We start from the raw sequence: 12517 nt of genomic DNA on the forward strand, positions 1-12517 counted from the left end.
TAATTTTTAATTTTAATTTTAATTTTTTTATCCCCAAGGGTGCGATGAACTATTATAAGTACTGAGGGTGATCCAAATCTGGGAAAAATTTTAATGACAGTGTAGAATAATATCATGTAAGGATATTCTTTGTTCTAGTCCATGGCAATTCCCTTTCAAACTGGCTGTCCATTTCTTTTTATATAGACAAGGTCTTAGTTACATTTTCTGCACCTCTACCAGGGGCAAGTAGTGATAGTAGTGACACCCTTTCTTTGGTGTCCTCACAAGCCAGAAACCTCTCTTTAATTGTACATCCAAAGGGCCATTGTTTTGATTTTGTGTCATACAAAAGGGAAGCTGGGTGGAGACCCCTGTGTATTTATACTTTCTTGCCCCACCCATGGACCTCCTGGATGACCAAGGTGTTTGGTATTATTGGTAACTACATTAGTCAGGGGATCAGCCCACGTAAGGGGTCTTACCCATGAAGGGTCAGGAGCATAAGTCCAAAATACTTACCCTCTTATCCCAGGTAAAATTACCGTACATCTGATGATTGCTAGCGTGGCTAGAAAGGCGTTCTCAGGCATTCTTGGGTTTCTGGTTACCTCACAATTTCTTCCCTGAGGTTTGACGTTCTGATTGATATTTCTCTGTTTCTGGATCTATTTTTTTCCCCATCAGTTTATATTGTTCATTATATACCACAAATGAGTGAGATCATGTGATATTTATCTTTCTCTGCCTGGCTTATTTCACTAAGCATAATGTTCTCCATCTCCATCCATATTGTTGCAAATGGTAAGAGCTCCTTCTTTTTTACCGCAGCGTAGTATTCCATTGTGTAGATGTACCACAGTTTTTTAATCCACTCATCTGCTGATGGGCACTTAGGCTGTTTCCAAATCTTAGCTATGGTGAATTGTGCTGCTATGAACATAGGGGTGCATATATCCTTTCTGATTGATGTTTCCAGTTTCTTGGGATATATTCCTAGAAGTAGGATCACTGAGTGAAATGGGAGTTCTATTTTTAGTTCTTTAAGGAAACTCCATACTGTTCTCCACAGTGGCTGCACCAGTCTGCATTCCCACCAGCAGTGCACAAGGGTTCCTATTTCTCCACATCCTCGCCAGCACTTGTCATTTGTTGACTTGTTGATAATGGCCATTCTGACAGGTGTGAGATGGTACCGCATTGTTGTTTTGATTTGCATCTCTCTAATGATTAGTGATTTAGAGCAGGTTTTCATATGTCTCTTGGCCTTCCTTCTGTCTTCTTTTGAAAATTGTCTATTTAGATCAGTTGCCCATTTTTTGATTGGGTTGTTTATCTTCTTTTTGATAAGCTGCATGAGTTCCTTGTAAATGTTGGATATTAAACCCTTATCGTTGACATCATTGGCAAATATGTTCTCCCATGCAGTGGGCTTTCTTGTTGTTTTATTGATGGTTTCCGTTGCTGTGCAAAAGCTTTTTTTTTTTTTAATGTAGTCCCATTTGTTTATTTTCTCTTTAGCTTCCATTGCCCTAGGAGCAGTATCAGCGAAGAAGTTCTTTTGGCATATGTCAGAGATTTTTCTGCCTGTAGATTTCTCTAGTATTTTTATGGTTTCCTGTCTTATGTTTAAGTCCTTGATCCATTTTGAGTTTATTTTTGTGTATGGTGTAAGTTGGTGGTCTAGTTTCATTTTTTTGCATGTATCTGTCCAATTTTCCCAACACCATTTATTGAAGAGACTGTCTTGACTCCATTGTATGTTCATGCCTCTTTTGTCAAATATTAATTGAGCAGAGTGGATTGGATCAATTTCTGGGTTCTCTATTCTATTCCATTGATCTATATGTCTGTTCTTGTGCCAATACCAGGCCGTTTTGAGAACAGTGGCTTTGTAATACAGCTTGAAATCTGGTATTGAGATCCCTTCTACTTTATTCTTCTTTCTCAGGATTGCTGTGGCTATTTGGGGTCTTTTTTTATTCCAGATGAATTTTTGGAGAGTTCTTTCTACGTCTGTGAAATATGCCATTGGTATTTTAATGGGGAGTGCATTGAATCTATAGATTGCTTTGGGTAGTAAGGACATTTTGTCAAATGCTTTTTCTGCATCAATTGATATGACTATATGGATTTTATCTCTCAATTTGTTTATGTGATGTATCATGTTTATTGATTTGTGAATATTGTACCATCCTTGCATCCCAGGGATAAATCCTACTTGGTCGTGGTGTATGATCTTTCTGATGTACTGCTGGATTCGATTTGCTAGAATTTTGTTGAGGATTTTGGCATCTATGTTCATGAGGGATATTGGCCTGTAATTCTCTTTCATTGTGTTATCTTTATCTGGTTTTGGTATTAGGGTGATGCTGTCTTCATAGAAGGATCTTGGAAGTGTTCCTTCTTCTTGAATTTTCTGGAATAGTCTGAGGAGGATAGGTTTTACTTCTTCCTTGAATGTTTTGTAAAACTCCCCTGTGAAGCCGTCTGGCCCCGGGCTTTTGTTTGCTGGAAGCTTTTTGATGACTGCTTCAATTTCTTCCATAGTTATCAGCCTATTGAGATTTTTAGACTCTTCCTGAGTAAGTTTTGGAAGGTTCTGTTTTTCTAGGAATGTGTCCATTTCCGCCAGGTTGTCTAGTTTGTTGGAATAGAGTTGTTCATAGTATTTTTTGAAAATCCTTTGTATTTCTGTGGGGTCTGTTGTTATTTCACCTCTTTCATTTCTGATTTTGTTTATTTGGGTCCTCTCTCTTTGCTTCTTGGTGAGCCTGGCTAGAGGTTCATCAATCTTGTTTATCCTTTCAAAGAACCAGCTCTTGGTTTTGTTGATTTTGTGTTTTGTTTTTTTGGTCTCTATGTCATTCATTTCCGCTCTGATCTTTATTATTTCCTTTCTTCTGCTCACTGTGGGCTTTTCTTGTTGCTCCCTTTCTAATTATTTGAGGTTTTGAGTTAGATGATCTATTACCATTTTTTCTTGTTTTTTGAGGTAGGCCTGTAGAGCTATACACTTCCCTCTCAGAACTGCTTTCATTGTGTCCCATAGGATTTGCAATGTTGTGTTTTTATTGTCATTAGTCTCCAGGATGTTTTTAATTTCTTCTTTGATCTCATTGATAACCCAATCATTGTTTAGTAGCATGCTATTCAGTTTCCAAGTGTTTGAATTTTTTGGAATGTTTTTATTGTAGTTTATTTCTTATATTATGCCATTGTGGTCTGAGAAAATGCTTGATATGATTTCAATCTTTTTGAATTTGCGGAGACTTTGCTTGTGACCCAATATGTGGTCTATTTTTGAGAATGTGCCATGTGCACTTGAGAGGATTGTATATTCCATGGCTTTGGGGTGAAATACTCTGAAGATGTAAATTAGGTCCATCTGATCTAGTCTGTCATTTAGAATTGCTGTTTCTTTGCTGATTTTTTGTCCAGAGGATTTATCCATTGATGTCAGTGGTGTATTAAAGTCCCCTACTATGATTGTATTGATGTCGATCTCTCCTTGATATCTTCCAGGAGATTTTTATGTATTTGGGCGCTTCTGCATTGGGTGCATATACGTTTACCAGAGTTATATCTTCTTGCTGGATTGCTCCCTTTAGTATTATGTAGTGGCCTTCCTTATCTCTTATTATGGCCTTTACTTTAAGGTCTATTTTATCTGATATAAGTATTGCGACCCCAGCTTTTTTCTCATTTCCATTTGCCTGAAAAATGTTTTTCCCTCCCTTCACTCTCAGTCTGTGTTAATACTTTGCTTTGAGGTGGGTCTCTTGTAGACAGCAAATATATGGGTCATGTTTTCTTATCCATTCAGCTACCCTATGTCTTTTGATTGGTGCATTTAATCCATTTACGTTTAATGTTATTATTGATAAGTACCTGTTTGTTGACATATTTTTCCTTAGTGTTTGTGTTTCTTCTTGCCTTTCTCTTTCTGCTTTTTACAGCAGCCCCTTTAGCATTTCTTGCATTGCTGGCTTGGTAGTGATGAACTCTCTTAGCCCTTTTTTGTCTGTGAAGCTTCTGATTCCACCTTCAATTTTGAATGATAGCCTTGCTGGGTATAGTATTCTTGATTCAGTCCCTTGTTTTGCATCACTTTGTATATTTCATTCCATTCCCTTCTGGCCTTGTGTGTTTCTGTTGAGAAATCAGTTGATATTCTGATAGGAGATCCCTTGTAGGTAACTTTCTGTCTCTTTCTGGCAGCCTTTAAGATTCTTGCTTTGTCGCTGATGTTTGTCAATTTAATTATGATGTGTCTTGGTGTCCGTCTTTTGGGGTTGAACTTGTTTGGGACTCTGTGTACTTCTTGGACTTGGATAGTTTTTTTCTTGCCAATATCAGGGAATTTTTCTGTTATTATTTCTTCTAACCGGTTTTCTATTCCTTGCTTCTCTTCTTCTCCTTCTTTTATCCTTATTATTCAAAGGTTGTTTCGTTTTGTGTTGTCCCAAAGCTCCCTTAGACTCTCCTCTTGCTTTTTAAGTCTTCTTTCCAGTTGATGCTGTGTTTGTGTGTTTTTTCCTACCTTGTCTTCTAATTCACTGATGCGGTCCTCAGCCTCTTCTACTCTACTCTTTAAGCCTTCCATTGTGTTCTTTATTGCAGCTATGTCGTTCTTCATCTCCTCTTGGTTTCTTTTCATGTTGGTGACATTTTCATTCAGCTCCTTATAGTTCTCATTGAGTTGTGTGTATTTGTCATCCATCTGTTTAAACATCCTTATAACGAATACTCTGAATTCTTTCTCTGTTAACCCTTTGCATTCTCTTGCTTTTTTCTCAATTCCTTTATTCTAATGCTAACCGTGTCTAGTCACACTGGAGATCTGAGTGCAAAAGGTTAAGCTGCTAGCCTCAAGTTCATTTAACTCCCTTTCTGGTGATTCCTCTTTTTCTTTCCTTTGGAAATTTCCTTTTTGTCTCCCCATGTTTTCCTGTAATGTTTGAATTGTAGATCCAATTGCTTTGCTACCCAGGTTCTTTTTTTTTTTTTTTAAATATATTTTATTGATTTTTTTTACAGAGAGGAAGGGAGAGGGATAGAGAGTTAGAAACATCGATGAGAGAGAAACATCGATCAGCTGCCTCCTGCACACCCCTTACTGGGGATGTGCCTGCAATCAAGGTACATGCCCTTGGCCGGAATCGAACCTGGGACCTTTCAGTCCGCAGGCCGACGCTCTATCCACTGAGCCAAACTGGTTTTGGCTACCCAGGTTCTTTTGGTGATGGTGCTACTGGTGTAATCTCTCAGTTCTCCTGGGCTTGGTAATCTAGTGTAGTTCCCTACTTGAACTATTTGGGTTCTCTTGATGTAGGCCTGTGGCTTTGAGAGGCACAGCTGCAGTGTCTAGAAGTCAGCAGTCGTGGAGGGTAGTATCCCAATTTTTTCTGTCTTGCCCCCTAAATTGAAATTATGCTTGCCCAGTGGAGACTCACAGTGGCTCCAAGGAACCGTCTGTTGGGTTTATGTGGCTCAGGGGGCCTGCACCCTGGAAAGGCGTGACTGTGTTGCCCAGAATTCTGTAGTTGTGGGGTGGGCAGACTCAGCTTTTGCTGCTGTACCTGTGGTGGATAGGCGCTTACTCCCAGTGGCAGCTCACAGGAGCACCCGCGGTAAGTTTGCCAGCGAGGTACACTGAAGCACTCTGGAGAGCACTGGCAGTGTAACTGCGTAATTGAGGTGCCTAGCTGCTAAAGGTTTGTCTTTTGGGCAGTTCCCCTGGCCTCAGGGAGTATTCAGATTCTATGGTGATAATCAGGGTGAAATCAGGGTGTGGCTATATTGGTTGTCTGGAGACTGGAGTGAGGGGCTATTTCTCAGGAGAAAATGGCGACTGGGGATCCGATGTGAGTCAGCACCAGATACGCTTCCATTTCTCCTGGACCTGTTCGCTGCCTACTCTCCCTAGATTCCATAACTCCACCCCTTCTCCTGTCCTGCAGCCATGGGTACGTGACTGTATCTGAAAGGTCCTATGAACTTGGGTCAGTGGAGAAAGACGCAGGCCCCGGCATGAGGAGGGACCGTATCTTTACCAGCTCCTCTCTTGCCAGCACTGCGTGGTCGGGCAGTTAGCTCTTCAGGGATGCCTTTGAGCTCGGATCCTAAATCAGACTCCAAGGTCTAAAATCTATTACCTCCCGCAGTCCCGTGGACCCTTTTTCTCACAGTCAGACGCTTTGCCTGTCCTCAGGGACGTGGCTTGGCGCCGTGTAGTTTTCCCCTGACCTTCTGGGCTTAGAGATCCGGCAGATTCTATTGCCCAGATCCTTGTTTTACCTTTTTCCAGGAGATCTCTGCCCTTCCCAGCTGCAAACTGTCTCACCAGCCGTGTCTCCTTTGCCAATTCAGACTGGATTCCTCTCATTTCAGCTGCTCCCTCTATTTCCTCCTGGAGAAGGATCAGGACACATCTGCCTATTCTGCCGCCATTTTGTTCTCCCCTCATGAAAAATCTTTACCCAGTATGGCAGGTAGATTTAGTGTAACTCTGAGTGTATTCTGTTGCTTAATGACCTTGGGGGGTGGGAATGGGGGCTCTTTTGGGGATTTGCAACTAGAGAAAAGGTCAAGAATTGTCATAAAAATAGTTTATTTCATCCATCTCCTATTTGATTTCTGTTCTTCCATCAATTGCACCCACACTTTCAAAGGCCGGAGAATTTGGCTGCGTTTGACCTTCAGTAGATAAGTAGCATGCTTTTAAATGTACCACTTTCTATTTATTATTCCCGTAGGAACTCCCTGAGTTTTCCTGAACCTCTGCACCAGGGACCCAGTCAAGGTGTAAATGTAAGATTGGCAGCGTGAATGAGATAGAGTTTGGAGGGTAGGGCTATTGTATTTTCCCAGGCTGATGCTTTTGGAGGGGAGTGCCCGACACAAGAAAGATGGTATCTGTGAATGGTAATGGAGAGAGACTAAGCACAAGGACCCTGGCAGTTTTCTCTTCAGCTCTCTCTCTAGAGTCTAGAGCTACACAACCTATTCTCTCCTCAAATGACTTTAGTCAGCCCCAAGCTGCTCTTCATCTGCCGGAACCTGGTTAGTGACTGAGAAAAAGATTTTTTGCATTGACCTTTAATGAGGGTAGTTGAGTTTCCAGCAGACTTCTTCTGGTGGACAGAACCTCTGCTAACTTTTGCAGCTTTGGTGCTCTGAACTGGGGAGCCAAGTATGGTGTTGACCCCATGCTTCTTGGGATAAACCTTTAAAGCTGAGCTATTCTGGATTCTCAGCCACCTCACGTAGGTGCAGCCCTTTTCACATCTCCACCCTTCCTACCATTATGTGCCTTCTTCTGTAAATCCTTGGTTATAAGACTGCTGTTCAGCTACACTTCAGTTGGTTATTCATGTTGATCTATATTTTCATTGTAATTCCATTTTGTTCTTGGAGGGGGTGAGTGTAACGTCCACCTACTTTGCCACCATCCTGGATTATCTTTGTTTTGTAGATTTTTATAGGGGCATGATTTGATTTCTTTCTCATTTTATTTTTGTTATTTAATCTTTTTTTACCTATATTCTTGTGGTTACTAAGAGACTGATATAAAACATAGTATAGTTATAACAATCTTTTTAAAGCTGATAACTTCAGTAAGTTACAAAAAAATTACACTTTTTTTCTTTCCCTCACACATACTGTATGCTATGGATGTTACAAATTACATCTGCTTGTATTATGTATCTATTAACATATTTTAATAGGTTTTTGTCTTTTAACTTCTGTACCAGAATTAAGTGATTTATGTACCACAATTTAGTATTAGAGTATTCTGTATTGCTCTCTATGTTTATCTTTAATGGCAAGTTTTATAATTTCATGTTGATGTTTAGCATATTTCCTTTCAACTTGAGAAACTCCCTTTAGCACCCTTTGTAAGGGTGATAAACTCTCTCTCTAGTCTTGTTTATCTAAGAAAGATTTTATATTTCCTTCATTTCAGAATGACAATTTTGCCAAGTAATGATTCTTGCTTGACATTTTTAATAAAACAACTTGAATATGTCATCCAACTTACTTCTGGCATACAAAGTTTCTGCTAAGATTTCAGTTATTATCTTATGAGGATTCCCTTGTATGTAATGAGGCACTTTTTCTTGCTTCCTTAAACATTCATTTTTAGCCTTTGACTTTTAAAATTGATCTTAGAGAGAGAAAAAGAGTTTGATGTGCAAGAGAAATATTGGTTGCCTCTAGCATGGATTGAATGCAAAACCTGAATATGTACCCTGATGGGGAATTGAACCTGCCACCTTGTGTGTATGGTATGATGCTCTAGCCACACCAGCCAGGGCAGCCTTGACTTTTTCCCCATTTGATTAGAATGCATCTTTGTGTGGACTTTTTTGATGATCTTATTTGAAATCTTTTGGTCTTTTATTATAAGTATCTGTTAATCCTCTTAATGGTGTACCATAGTCTCTTATATTCCTTTTAGTCTTTTAAATCATTTTTCATTTTGTTACTTTGACTGACTAATGTGGAATGATCTATACTAAAGTTCACTGATTCTTCTGTGTTATCAAGTCTGCTGTTAAAACTTCTAGAGAATTTTCAATTTTTTATTTAATTCTTCAGTTTTAAATTTTCTGTTTAGTTCTTTGTGATATTTTCCATCTTTTAAAAAATTGTCCTTTTTTCATGCATCATTTTTTAGTTCACTGAGCACTCCTATAACTGTTTGTATCCTTTATATGTATTTTACAGGGTGGGGCAAAACAAATAAATTATAAAATAATAAATAACACAACAATTAACTATGTTTTGCATATTCACAAACCTATTTTTGCCCCTCCCCCACTTGGTTGCAACTCAGTTTTGAGGAGTCAGTGTCTGAAGATTTATTTTGTTTCTTTAATTAGACTATTTTCTTCAAACGCTTTATAATCCTTGTAACTTTGTGTTGGTTGGTATCTGGGCATTTGAAAAAATAGCCTCCTCTTTCATTTTATGGACTGACTTTGTACAATGAATGATCTTCAGCAATCAGCTTGGTTAGAAATTTGGGGGGCCTCTCCAATGGTTTTTGTAGATGGGATTTCGCTGAGTGTGTGACTATAGATTGCAATTAGAGGAATTGTTCAGTTTCACATTTTTAGAAACTCATATCCTTTTGTTTCTTCTCATGTCTGTCTGTTGTCTTCAAAAGCAGCATGCCCTGCAGGTCATCTTTGTTCTCATCAGCCCTCAGTCAACATTATGCTGGTTCTCACAAGATCGGTGAGACAGAAACAAGTTCTTAGGGCAGCCCCTGCAATTACAGCCACAGCCACGATGTTACATGTTGGCACATGCTCTGTTCTTCTCTTTCCCACTGACATGAGACTGCCAAGCTACATGGCATCTCTTCTGTACCACAGGTTCTCTGGATCAGTGCAGGATGAAGCCCCAGTCTATTCCCAGTGACCCCGGGCATCTATGGTGTGCTGGGTCCTGTAAGACCTCAGTGGCAGGCGATACAGTGAAAGATTGGGGACAAAAGTAGTTATAAAGAATTAACTAATAGTATCCTAATTCTCTAGTTGTTTTTCATGCTGTTTTGTTTGCCCCTGATTGGTTGAAAAAATAAAAGTCTTAGGTTACACAACTCATTTAGCTGTATGCAGCTCGTGATGTGGCTGAGTTCACATTTGAATAAAAAAATTGGACTTTGGCTCCATTCTGAGTTAAAGAACATTTGATCATGGGAATGTCATGATAAGTACCCAGCAAGTTAGAAAAACACACAGAGAGACTATCACACTATTCAACAGAAGCAAAATGACTAGGCCAGGAAAAAAATATTATTCATTATCTACTATGAATCCAATCAGATGCCTTGGTAAGCACCTTGTTTTATTAATCTTAATGTAACACCTTGAAGAAGGCATTGCAGTATTTTTATAAATAGCAAACTAAAGTTTAAGATGTTACAGAAATTGCCAAATATGGGTAGTGGAACCACAGGAGACAAAAAGGCTGAAGACACATTGAGAATCTTTGTAGACTTTTCTCTGATATCTGTCATTAAACCATTTCACATTGTCCATTAATGGCTTTACTTTTTCCCTAACACAGAAATATTGGGGATTGAGTTTGTTGTATGATTTAAATAGTCCAACAAAATATTTACATGTACTATTGAAGCAGGCTATTATTATTTTTATTAATAATAACTACTTTTAGTCTTTTTAGCTTTCTGGACCAAAATGATTATAAAAACCCATGCTGTAAAATACTGCAACTGTTCAATGCAACAAATTCCTGCCCTTTGTCATGTGAAATCTCTGTCTTACCATATTGGAGTCCATTGGGTCATATCAATTGTCTGCATTCTTATTTCTTGGCTATGCTCAAGGTGCTGACCATCTTAGCTGACTTGAATTAATTTTGGGGGAGGTTTTTAAGTTTCAAATTTTCTCTGGAGCCTGGCTTACAATTGTCAGGAAATTATAGGGACCAGGTGATGTTTCTGCTGCGTGAAATGCAATTAATGTCCTCTATTAGTCTAGTACATTCTTGGTGAAAATTAGTAAAACTTATAGTGTTGATATTATTCCTTTTTCCAAACTTTTAAGAAGATTGACTCATTTTCTCTATTAATAACATTTAATAAAATTATATTTAATCAATAAACAAGTTAACTGGTTAATGATTTGTGGCTAATCAATCACTAAAATGTCTTAAAAACTACCAGAATTCTGACTTCAATTTTTAAAGCTAGCTAGAACTTTGTCTGTCAACCTTAATTTTCATTGTTTTTGAACAAAATCAAACCATTGTTTTGGCCTTATAAAGGTGAATTCTGAAGAAGTGCAGAGGGGAATAGCAAATGCATAAATACCTAACAGAGATGGGACAATAATCTGAAAGACAATGGGATGAAAGTGAGAACTTAATAGGATTTTCATATGGGCTTTTGTATGGAGGCTTTATTTCATTATTTTTCATCTTTGGGATTAAATTCAACAAAGAAATCAGAAATTGTTAATCGCAATTTGAGGTGGATCTAGACTTTCTGTATAAAATATAATTATATCCTTAAATTGCCCTACTACTTCAGAAAAAATGATTATGCTTCAAATACTCCAATGTCAAATTTTGCTGGATAAAAAAAATGAAATTAATCTTTTCTATTGAGACAATTGAGAAATCTTAGAATTTTAAACTGCAAATCAACTATGGTGTTGTTTCTCATTAGGTAGTGGCAAGTTGGTGTGGATATAGGTGTGGCTTAAAAAAAGTAGACCATTAGCCCAAATAGTGTGACTCAGTGGTTGAGTGTCAACCTAAAAAAGTAGACCATTAAATACTATAACCATTTGATATTCCTTCTAAATATTGATAATCATTTATTTTAAACAAAATATCCAAAAATAGTACTAACTCTTATTTAACATGTTTATATGCAAGATACACATCCCAATTTTAATTTCTTTCATTAGCTAGAGATAGCTTTTATATTCTTTAATTTAATTTAAACTATAAAATTATATGTTTGTCTTAAAAGAAATAAAGAAGATAGAAATTAATCAAATTATATGATTTACTTGATACCAAAACCTAGTATTTTCACTACACTATTCTGCCATCAAATTCCTATTTGTGGAAATAAGAAAATTCATTTTTATGCCTTAACCTTTAAAACTAGTTGTTTTCAAGCTCTTCATAGTAGATTCATCATTGAACTTAATATATGATAACATATGCATATCTTTTAAAATTCCAAATTCCTAGACCCCACCAGAAAAGATGTTGGTTTTGGATGGAGTGTCCATATATGCATTTTACCAATATCCCCACATTACACCGGTCAGGAGGTCTCAGTACACTTAACTACACCAAACCTTAATGGAATTGACCTTGACTATATGGCTTATATTTACTGAACATATTCAATATTCTGGGCACTGTCCTAACAACCTTACATTATCTCCTTCTTGTGCATATGCAGTCATACCCCCAAATCTTCCTTCAGAAATTTCACTTTGCTTGAAAATTATTCCCCTTCCCTTTAATTAATAATTTATTTTCTTATATTGCAAGCTGTCTGACTTCCCACCTTCTCTGGAAAGACTTCTCTGTGTGTGTCAATCTACGTCTTTCTTTGTCCTCCTATACCAATGGCACATGTCATACTGAAACATATTGAGAGAACATATATCAAGAGAATTCAAGGCAACAGATTCTGTTAAAGTTAGCATGCTATTTGTTCTATTGCCTATGGGTTTAAAAGACAAGAGGCTGAGGAACTAGAGTAATTTGTATATCTTTGAAGATTATTGAAGGTGTCATGCCTTGTAGATCCAAGCAAGGTTATCTATCTTAGCACACTCACCTTTGGATGTTTCCATTTTAGTTCTTTCCTAAAACATAAATCAAGTCATGATGGTATGCAAACTCTTAATGATGGCCTGGCTTCTGTGTCCCATTTGAATTCCTTTATAAACCCACTTTCTACTCCACCCACATTGAAATATTTATATTTTCTTGAAACTGTTGTGGTTAAATATCCATGCCTTGAGATGTGTTG

Source organism: Cnephaeus nilssonii (assembly GCF_951640355.1).
Source record: "Cnephaeus nilssonii genome assembly, chromosome: 10".
Classification (NCBI taxonomy): Eukaryota; Metazoa; Chordata; class Mammalia; order Chiroptera; family Vespertilionidae; genus Cnephaeus; species Cnephaeus nilssonii.